The sequence below is a fragment of the Microcaecilia unicolor genome, chromosome 8, assembly GCF_901765095.1.
Source record: "Microcaecilia unicolor chromosome 8, aMicUni1.1, whole genome shotgun sequence".
NCBI lineage: Eukaryota > Metazoa > Chordata > Amphibia > Gymnophiona > Siphonopidae > Microcaecilia > Microcaecilia unicolor.
Genome location: NC_044038.1, coordinates 6,006,971 through 6,016,822, shown reverse-complemented (window position 1 = coordinate 6,016,822; position 9,852 = coordinate 6,006,971). Strand labels below are relative to the sequence as shown.

Here is a 9,852-nt window from a genome sequence, read left to right as displayed (position 1 = left end):
TCTTGGAACACTAGTTGGCTGAATAGTGACTACCATCCAAAAAGCCAAGTACGGACTCCTGTAGGTACGGATGGGGATGGATGAGATTAATTGTGGGGATGGGTGAGGATAGAATGGACCTTAGCGGGGATGGGTGGGTGGGTGATATTTCTGTCTCTATTCTGAAAGCCATGATTCTGTTTCTTCCCATCTCTTAATGGAATCGTACTGCCTGATGCTGAAACTTGGAAAGACCAAGACCCTCGCCTGCCCCTTCCTATCTCTCTATCTACCTAATAATCCTTTTTTCTTTTCTTTTTTTCTGCTGCCTTAATTTTCTTTCATCCCCTAGCCCCTATATCTCCAAACAATGTTGCTTTCAGGTGTCCTACATCCTCGAATTCGGGGTTTTTAAAAAAATATAAGAAGAAGCTTTGTTTGTTTGTTTTTAAGAGATTATTAGATTAAAAGGCCCGAGAGCTGGTCTCGACGGGCCCCGTTAAATGAGGGCTGGGCCCGTTCGAGACGGTTCTGGAAGGGCAAGAGCGAGGGGAAGGGGTGCGAGGTGCCACGGGTGTGATGCGCGGGAAGGACGCGTTGTGAGTGGCCAGTTAAAAGCTGCTCCCTTGGCGGGCCTTGTGTGGGGGGCCGCTATTGTTGGATGGCAGCATGGAGGCGGGGCTAAGGGGAGAGTGAAAAGAGCTCCTCCGAGGATACGGGCGTTGTCCTGTTCCTCGGAGGCAGTTTGCCCACCCTCCCGCCCTGGCATGGGGTGTGGTTGGGAGGAGGAGGCAGGAGAGGCAGTTTCCTGGTTGTGTTTTTTCATTCCAGCAGATGGCCTGGGAGTTTGTCGCAGCAGCAAAAAGAAGCAATCAAACCCCGAGCTACAGGCGCTATGGCTCATGGGGGCTGAGCCAGGGCGTGACAGGCAGGTCGGGCGACCCGGAAGATGTGCGGAGGTCCGCACGGATCAGGGCCCTTGCTGGTAGGGCGGGGCCCGGAAGATGCCGACAAATTGCCGCTTTGCTAATATGGCAAGCGGTGGAGAGGGGGGCTAACTGCTGTTGTTAAGCCTGGACATATGTAGCTCGGGGTAGGGGGGGTCACATTGTTTATTCCTGTTTATTCATGTTAATTAAGTTTATGAAGTACATGGTTAATAAAGCAAGCTGCAGCCTATGGTTACCCAACTTTAGTGTTGGAGAGTTATTAGGGGGGGGGGGCAAAGGCGGAAGGGGGGGGTAAGTGGGGTCGAACGGGTCCCAGCTCCAAGGTTTAATATTTACCATTAACTTTCTCTTTGCTTAATGTACAATTTCTCATTCATAATAGATTTTCTAAATGTTAAACATCCATATGCATTATTCTTAGTTATGTATCTTATACTGTTTATTGTAAGCCACATCAAACTCAAACTTGTTTGGGATAATGTGGGATATAAATATCACAAATAAATAAATAAATATGTAGGAAGTTTCTGTCGGTCTAGATCTGGCTGGTCCATTCCCTATCTCTAGGCAATTAAGGCAAATTTTTGCTCAAAAGGTAACACACATTTCAGACGTATCATCAGATCCTCAGAAGAGAATGCAATGAGGAAAACTTATTCACCTCTTTTTTTTTTCTGAAACTCATAGCTGAAGAATCCGATGATCTGAAAAGACAGTCGAATAACTATTTTCCCTGACTGACATGCACAAGATGGTGTGTGGATTTAAGGCTGCCATTTCCAGACGATCCCTTATTCTGGGATGCAAGAATTCGTTGTTGTTCCCTGGGAGCCCCGTAGGTGTTGCAAGTGCCAAGGTTTCTGCATTGCTTCTGAACTGGGAAATGCCAGAGCTTTCTTAAAAGTGGTTCACTTTGCTCTCTCTCTCTCTCTCTCCTATTTCTGGATCACCTGTTTCAAAACCCTACACGTCTGTAAGGATAAGACACCCCCCAGCTTTCCATTTCCTTATTTGATCTCAATGACAGGCACAGAGAGGTGGATTAGCCTCACATCATGAATGATGATGAATGGAGAAGTGGCAGCAGGTACCGAGCCAGGAAAGCTGCGGTTTCTTTCGGGGCAGACACTGAGCAGTAAGTGTCAGAAGAAATCAGCAGGAATCTAGCAGCTGATCTACCTCTGGCAACCATCAGGGTCCAGAAATCAGCAGCTACACTGCAAAAAAAAAAAACGGAGTCAGCTTTCGAAATTCCTTTAAATAGGCTTTTTTTATTCCTAAAATCTGTAACCCAGAGTTAAAAGGCGATGGAAGAGAACTGACCTTCCTTGACTTCTGAAACACCTGCTGCCTTTTAAGCACGAGTTTGCCTTATTCACCTAGAAATTTGGGGAAAGTCCAGCAGATCCAGACGGAGACCTCAAGACTGCGACAGCTGGACCTTTAGACTGAAACGGTCTTTCAACAGCCCCCCCCCCCCCCAAACGGGAGAGGCACTTTTCCACCCCATTACTAGGCAAAACGTCTCTGCAGAGCATCCGGACAGAACCAGAGGTGTCTCCAGATCCACAAGTGCCTGGAACCATGAAGGAGAAGACTGAATAACAGTATGCAGGTAGGAGGGGGGTGGTTTTCTTACTAACGAGTATTTTTCTCAAGCAATAACAATTCGCGATCTTAAGAAACTAACCCCCCACCTTTTTTTAAATACTTGTTTTAACTTTCCTGAAGTAGATGTGTGCTTTATATTACACTCTCTGTAGGAAGGTTGTTCTAATTATCACTTTGTTTTATAATACAACTATAAATTAATAACCCTGCCGATCACACATTTAAGCTAATCGGGAGAAGGGAAGGCACAGCTTGTGAAAGAAATTCTGCTTTTTAAGAAAAATGCTGCAGTATTAATTATCCACACAGGGAGGGTTCCAGGATTCCCAGTATGTGGAAGTTTTGCACCATATGGGAACTGGGGATTCTGCATTTTTTTAGCGCATTTTTTTTAAAAATGTGAAATGATGGTCCTGACCCAGCAGGCACCTTTGGTCCAGACCTGCCAGCACAGCAGTCTCTTAGGGGGTCTTTTACTAAGGCGCGCTAACGTTTTTGGTGCGCGCTAAAGTTAGAGACGCCCTTAGGAATGCATGGGCGCCTCTAATTTATAGCGCGCGCCAAAAACGTAAGCATGCCTTAGTAAAAGGGGGGTCTTACTTGGTTTTGCAGCCAGACTGGCTGTCACAAGAGGAGGGGGGAGGAGGGGTAGCCGGAAGGTGGTGGGCTCGGACCCTGCTTCCACCTCCCATGCATTTCTCAATCAATTAACAGTCACCCACAGATTAGCAAAATGTACTAAATAGTGCCTTCCAAACTCTTAAGAGACTGTTCAGAGACCGCTGAAGGAAAGCTGTGTGACAGGCAGAGGATTTGCAGCAGAGGGAGGTCTTTAAAGTTGTCCGTTAGTTGCTATACTTTGTGGACAACAAAATGTTCTGGCTGGAAGACCCCCGGCAGCCTCAGCTTTCCTTTCCTGTTTTATTGCAGTTACCATCTTATTATAATATCGATTAATTCTGGCTCTGGCCATTCTAGGGCTGAACTGCAGGCAGGCTGCTGCTGCTTCTTAATCACCTGCATTAATTAGCATGATGAGGGACGATAGCCACCACCACTGATTTATCCTAATCCTCACCCCACCCCCTCCAGATCAAGAAAAGAGGCCAATATTTTTATAGGGTTAATCATTGATGGACACTGCGTCAAGCAAACCTGAACTTTCTTTAACTGAGAGAGATTAGCACAGGCAGGAGAACCTCCAGGGACAGTAAGGTCTGTGGTGGGTTGTAAACCTTGGCACTGCTGTAGTTCTGAATACGTCTTCTTAGAGACAATTAATGAAATCAGTCCAGAACGGGGGACATAATCCACCTGGGGGGGGTCCATATTACCTAGACAAATGTGATCTCCTTTTTATAGACTTGTCAGATAGAGCTTGCTGCATTAACTTATGGATTAAGGGCAGTAAGGCTTCACATCATCTCAGAGGTTTCATAGCCATAGTGATATGCCTTATAATTGTGGGTAGGCACACATGTGCACCAGTATGCATGCACATATGGATACATACTGCACATGCAAACATGCACACACATGCTTACCCATAAATTTATTTATTTATTTATTTATTGCATTTGTATCCCACATTTTCCCACCTATTTGTAGGCTCAATGTGGTTTACATAGTACCGGAGAGGCGTTTGCTGACTCCAGTGTGAGCAAATACAAAGTGATATTGTGGTCAGATAAAGTTCATATGGCACAGCCACACTAGGGAATCGTACAACGGAAGAGTTGTGTTATGTCTATTACGTTCTTTAGTTTTGTTGTGTTGCAGAGATTAGGCATTTAAGTTGGATCGGTAGGGTATGTCTTTTTAAACAGGTTGGTTTTTAGTGATTTCCGGAAGTTTAGGTGGTCATATGTCGTTTTCAAAGCTTTTGGTAATGCGTTCCACAGTTGTGTGCTTATGTAGGAAAAACTGGACGCGTAAGTTGATTTGCATTTGAGTCCTTTCCAGCTTGGGTTGTGCAGATTTAGAGATGTTCGTGTTGATTCGGATGTGTTTCTAGTTGGTAGTTCAGTTTGACCTGTGCTTAATCTGCAGAAGTTGTGACAGTGAGTAGGCAGACAGTCTGGTCCCCTGTTCAACACTTATTTTACTAGCTTGAAATAGCTGCCTTATTTGGTCTCCTGACCTCTACCCTTTGGCCTCTGGCTTTCCTGCCTGCCTTTGGCCTTCAGTATTAGCTGGAAGGGGATGCAGTTTTACCATGTTTGATGGAATTTTTTTTTTTTGTTACATTTGTACCCCGCGCTTTCCCACTCATGGCAGGCTCAATGTGGCTTACATGGGCCAATGGAGGGTTAAGTGACTTGCCCAGAGTCCCAAAGTCCACCACCCTAACCACTAGGCCACTCCTCCACTGTTGCTACTATTTGAGATTCTACATGGAATGTTGCTATTCCACTAGCAACATTCCATGTAGAAGTCGGCCCTTGCAGATCACCAATGTGGCCGCGCAGGCTTCTACATGGACTGTTGCTAGTGGAATAGCAACATTCCATGTAGAATCTCCAATAGTATCTATTTTATTTTTGTTACATTTGTACCCTGCGCTTTCCCATTCATGGCAGGCTCAATGCGGCTTACATGGGGCAATGGAGGGTTAAGTGACTTGCCCAGAGTCACAAGGAGCTGCCTGTGCCTGAAGTGGGAATCGAACTCAGTTCCTCAGTTCCCCAGGACCAAAGTCCACCACCCTAACCACTAGGCCACTCCTCCACAATTGTGTTTGTGGGTGGGTGTACATTTTATTACGTTAAGAATCTCTTGGGTTTGGGGGTTTGTTTGGGTTTTTTTTTTACAGTTCTCTAATATGTTTCAAGTATCCTTGTGAAAAGCCTTTCAGAGCAGTTCAGGCTGGAATCTTAGGTTCTGATGCATTTTTTAAAGTTCACTTTCTCAGCCTTCTGGTGAACATACAGCAGTGCTCGGCTGTGACCGGTTATGGATGGAGCTACATCACAGCTAGGAAGGCAGTAACCAGATAGTTCTGGGCAATACGTTTGTACAGGACATCTCGGGGTATTGTTCATTCCAAATCTGCACCTTGGCAGGCCAGAAACATACGAGGCACTTTCAATTTTCAAGCAACCCAGTGTAGCCCAGAATTCGCATTTGTTCTCAGCGTTCAAAAGTTACCCTTTGCAACTCTCAAATCACCCCTGGTAGGAAAGAGCATCTTCTAGTAATTTCTCGGCCTTGTGAGCTCCAGCGCTGGGGTCTCGCAGGAAACGGCGTCCTTGAATGGGCTGCAGGGATCTCTCGGCAGTCCTCGTGGAATACATAAGCATCTTTCGTTGTAGGATTGCGTCTGCCTCTTGTCTCAGGCTGATGTTGCACAAATAGAGGGTCTAAATCAGTGAAGCTTTTCCTTTTCCCACAGACTCAGGATGTGAGAGAGGTTTTGTGAGTCTTGCCATCTCCTGGGATTCTCTAGGGTTCTGCACTGATCTTTACAGGAATTAGAGATGTATGTAATATAAATATGATTATACATAGGACGTCTCTACTTTCCAGCACTTTTGAAGGTATGAAAAATCAGTGTTTTGGGTGTTGAAGTGCTACTGCTGGGCACCTTTTCTAATGGAGTCAAATACATACATCTGTACCGTTGAACAGCTGAGAAGGCACCAAAAAAAAAAAAAACCAACAGAGTGGAGGATCCAGGGAAGAGGTAAAAGGGAAAGTGAGGTTTATCCAATCTTATACTTGTTTTGCTCTGGGATGTTTTGTTAGGTTTTAACTGATAAATTCAAAGAATAATCAAAATCCCTAATTACATCCAAGAACTAGAGAATGACACGGGGACAAAGTTTGTCCCCATCCCCGCCCCGTCCCTGTGGGTTCTGTCTCCGTTCCCGCCCGGTCCCCGCAGGCCATGTCCCCATCCCTGTCCCTTCCCGCCTTGTCCCCATCTGCAGAAGCCTTGAACAATTATGATTTTATATTTAAATCTTTTTATTAAAATATAAAAAGGAACAATATGCTGTGCAAATGTTGTGTATAAATTACAAACAGAGAACAATAATAACAATGAGCAGCTATAATAACCCTCCTTCCCACCACCACCCTCTACCCTTCCAACCCCAACAGTGATTTCTACACACCAAGGAATCCTAATTCACCCTGTTAAAATGTCCAGTTCTGTATGCCCTAGAGGGGAGAAATATGCCCTATGTAGCACTGTTATGATTTTTTATAATCTGTGGATAAATAAGAAATCAACAATCTCAGGATTCAATCTAGCTCTCCTGGTCTTCCACAGTCCTTCCTGGAACAGAAGTTGTCTTCTTAGAAGATGTGCTGGTAAGCAGGATGTACAGGATCCACCATGCAAATTTTGCTAGTTGTGGCCAGAATGTTTTCAAAATATCGTTGTCTGCATCACTCAAACATAAATAACAATCCAGTTCATTAACAGGCTTCAAAGTAGAAAATGACACAGGGACAAAGTTTGTCCCTGTCCCCGTGAGATCTATCCCCGCCCCGTCCCCATCGCCGCAGTTACTGCGGATCCCCGTCCACGTGTCATTCTCTGCCAAGAACCAAACAAGCCGAGATTCAGATGATTGCAAACAAGGATGTTCTGGAGACACAATTCACGGGACAAAAAGAAATTCCTAAGGTTTGAAGTATTATCTATGGACTGAGACCTGTGATGCAAGAGTCTGTCCGTACTTCCTCTCCCCTTTCCTAACTGGTAGATCTAATCAGTGTGTTCTGGAGTGACTAGTTTTGACATACAAGTTTATTTATGTCGAGAACAAACTATCTTAGAGGTTAACAATTAAAATTAATAAAATTCTAGCATGATGGTATAGAAATGATAGGAAAGAGAAGGGCAGAAGTCAAGTGGAAAATGTTAAGAGATTATGAGCAAACGTTTTGGTAATGACTAATACCCTACTCTTCAGGTGGGGTGAAGGTAGGAGAACAATGTGTTTGGATTCAATAAGGTTTAGTTGTGGAATGCGTCACGGAATAAAGAAGTTTTTAATTCTATTTTGAGAATTCCAGTCTCGCCACCTCCGTCTTTAACCAAAGTGCCAAACAAAACAGGACAGACCACTGTCTTGTAGAAAACAATTTTATTGATCAAAAGTGCCCGTCGTGGCCACGTTTTGCCTTCCTAAAGGCTGTGTCAGGGGTTTACATTATTAGGGTCCCACAGGGCATATACACCTAATAGTAAACTCGAAAGCAAACAGCAGCTGTGTCGAAGTAAAGGATCTCTGACTCGTAGAGTTCCTTCCTAGTAACTGTTAGGTGAACTTACTCATTTTTAAACAACTTAGGATGTTTGCAGGCCTGAGTGGTGTAGAACGAGTAGAAGTAAATTGATTTTTTGCTTGTTCCAGTAGTACAAAAAGACTAGGGGACACTCGAGGAAGTTACATGGAAATTCTTTTAAAACAAATAGGAGGAAATATTTTTTCACTCAACAAATAGTTAAGCTCTGGAACTCTTTGCTGGGGGATGTGGTAAAAGCAGTTAGCGTATCTGGGTAAATTCCTGGAGGAAAAGTCCATAGTCTGCTATTGAGACAGACATGGGAAGCAATTGCTTGCCCTGGGATTTGTAGTATGGAATGTTGCTACTCTGAGATTCTGCATGGAATCTTGTCACTCTTTAGGATTCCAGAATGTTGCTATTCTTTGGGGTTCTATATGGAATTTTGTCACTCTTTAGGATTCCAGAATGTTGCTATTCTTTGGGGTTCTATATGGAATCTTGTCACTCTTAGGATTCCAGAATCTTGCTTTTCTTTTAGGTTCTACGTGGAATCTTGTCACTCTTTAGGATTTCACAATCTTGCTATTGTTTGGGGCTCTATATGGAATGTCGCTATTCTTTGGGGTTCTACATGGAATGTTGCTACTCTTTGAGATTCTGTATGGAATTTTGTCACTCTTTAGGATTCCAGAATCTTGCTATTCTTTGGGGTTCTACATGGAATCTTGTCACTCTTTAGGACTGCAGAATCTTGCTATTGTTTGGGGCTCTATATGGAATGTTGCTACTCTTTGAGATTCTGCATGGAATCTTGTCATTCTTTGGGGTTCTACATGGAATGTTGCTACTCTGAAATTCTGCATGGAATCTTGTCACTCTTTAGGATTCCAGAATGTTGCTATTCTTTGGGGTTCTATATGGAATTTTGTCACTCTTTAGGATTCCAGAATGTTGCTATTCTTTGGGGTTCTATATGGAATCTTGTCACTCTTAGGATTCCAGAATCTTGCTTTTCTTTTAGGTTCTATATGAAATCTTGTCACTCTTAGGATTCCAGAATGTTGCTATTCTTTGGGGTTCTATATGGAATCTTGTCACTCTTAGGATTCCAGAATCTTGCTTTTCTTTTAGGTTCTATATGGAATCTTGTCACTCTTAGGATTCCAGAATCTTGCTATTGTTTGGGGCTCTATATGGAATGTCGCTATTCTTTGGGGTTCTACATGGAATGTTGCTACTCTTTGAGATTCTGTATGGAATTTTGTCACTCTTTAGGATTCCAGAATCTTGCTATTCTTTGGGGTTCTACATGGAATCTTGTCACTCTTTAGGATTCCAGAATCTTGCTATTCTTTGGGGTTCTACATGGAATCTTGTCACTCTTTAGGATTCCAGAATCTTGCTATTCTTTGGGGTTCTACATAGAATGTTGCCACGATTTGGGTTTCAGCTAGGTACTTGTGACCTGGCTTGGCCACTGTTTGGAAAACAGGATACTGGGCTAGATAGACCATCGGTCTGACCCAGTACGGCTACCTTTATGTTCTTACGTTCTAAGGTGAGTTACATTCAGGTGCACTAGGTATGACTTAGTCTGAGGGGTCTTTTTTACTAAAGCTTAGCATGTACTAATGGACATTTTTAACAGCTGTATTAACAATTCATTGAAGAGACACAGCATAAGTGCTCTAACTAGACCAGATGGACAAGGGACTGAACAGGAAAATCTCTTGGCATTGTGAAGGTAATTTTATAACCAGTTGCCTGATTTGGGAAGCAGAGTTGGTGCCTCTCTTAAGGCTGTTTTTATAGAGACACATAAAGGTCCAGGTTACATAACAGGTTGCAATTGGAATGAAGAAATTCTGGTTGTGTGTGTGTGTGGGGGGGGGGGGGGGGGAAGGGTGCTCAATTCCAGAGATAGTTTACAAAAGGCTACGCCAAATGCAGAGCCTTTAGTAACATACCTATAAGAATATGAAGGAGCAACCATTTCACAAATATACACATGGAAAACATGAGTGGAATGAACAGCTGGGACTTGCATAGCTTTTTTTCCTTTTAAAATTTC

General features: G+C 43.6%; 1 protein-coding gene across 1 annotated transcript in view; it reads left to right on the top strand.

Annotated features, from left to right (window-relative positions):
• The first annotated feature begins 1,916 nt into the window (after positions 1-1,916).
• Positions 1,917-9,852, top strand: part of LOC115476750 (somatostatin receptor type 5-like) — a 29,136-nt gene continuing 21,200 nt past the window's right edge. The window contains exon 1 of the mRNA XM_030213321.1: positions 1,917-2,544. The gene's annotated coding sequence lies outside the window, so the exon portion shown is untranslated. The remainder of the gene's footprint in view (positions 2,545-9,852) is intronic.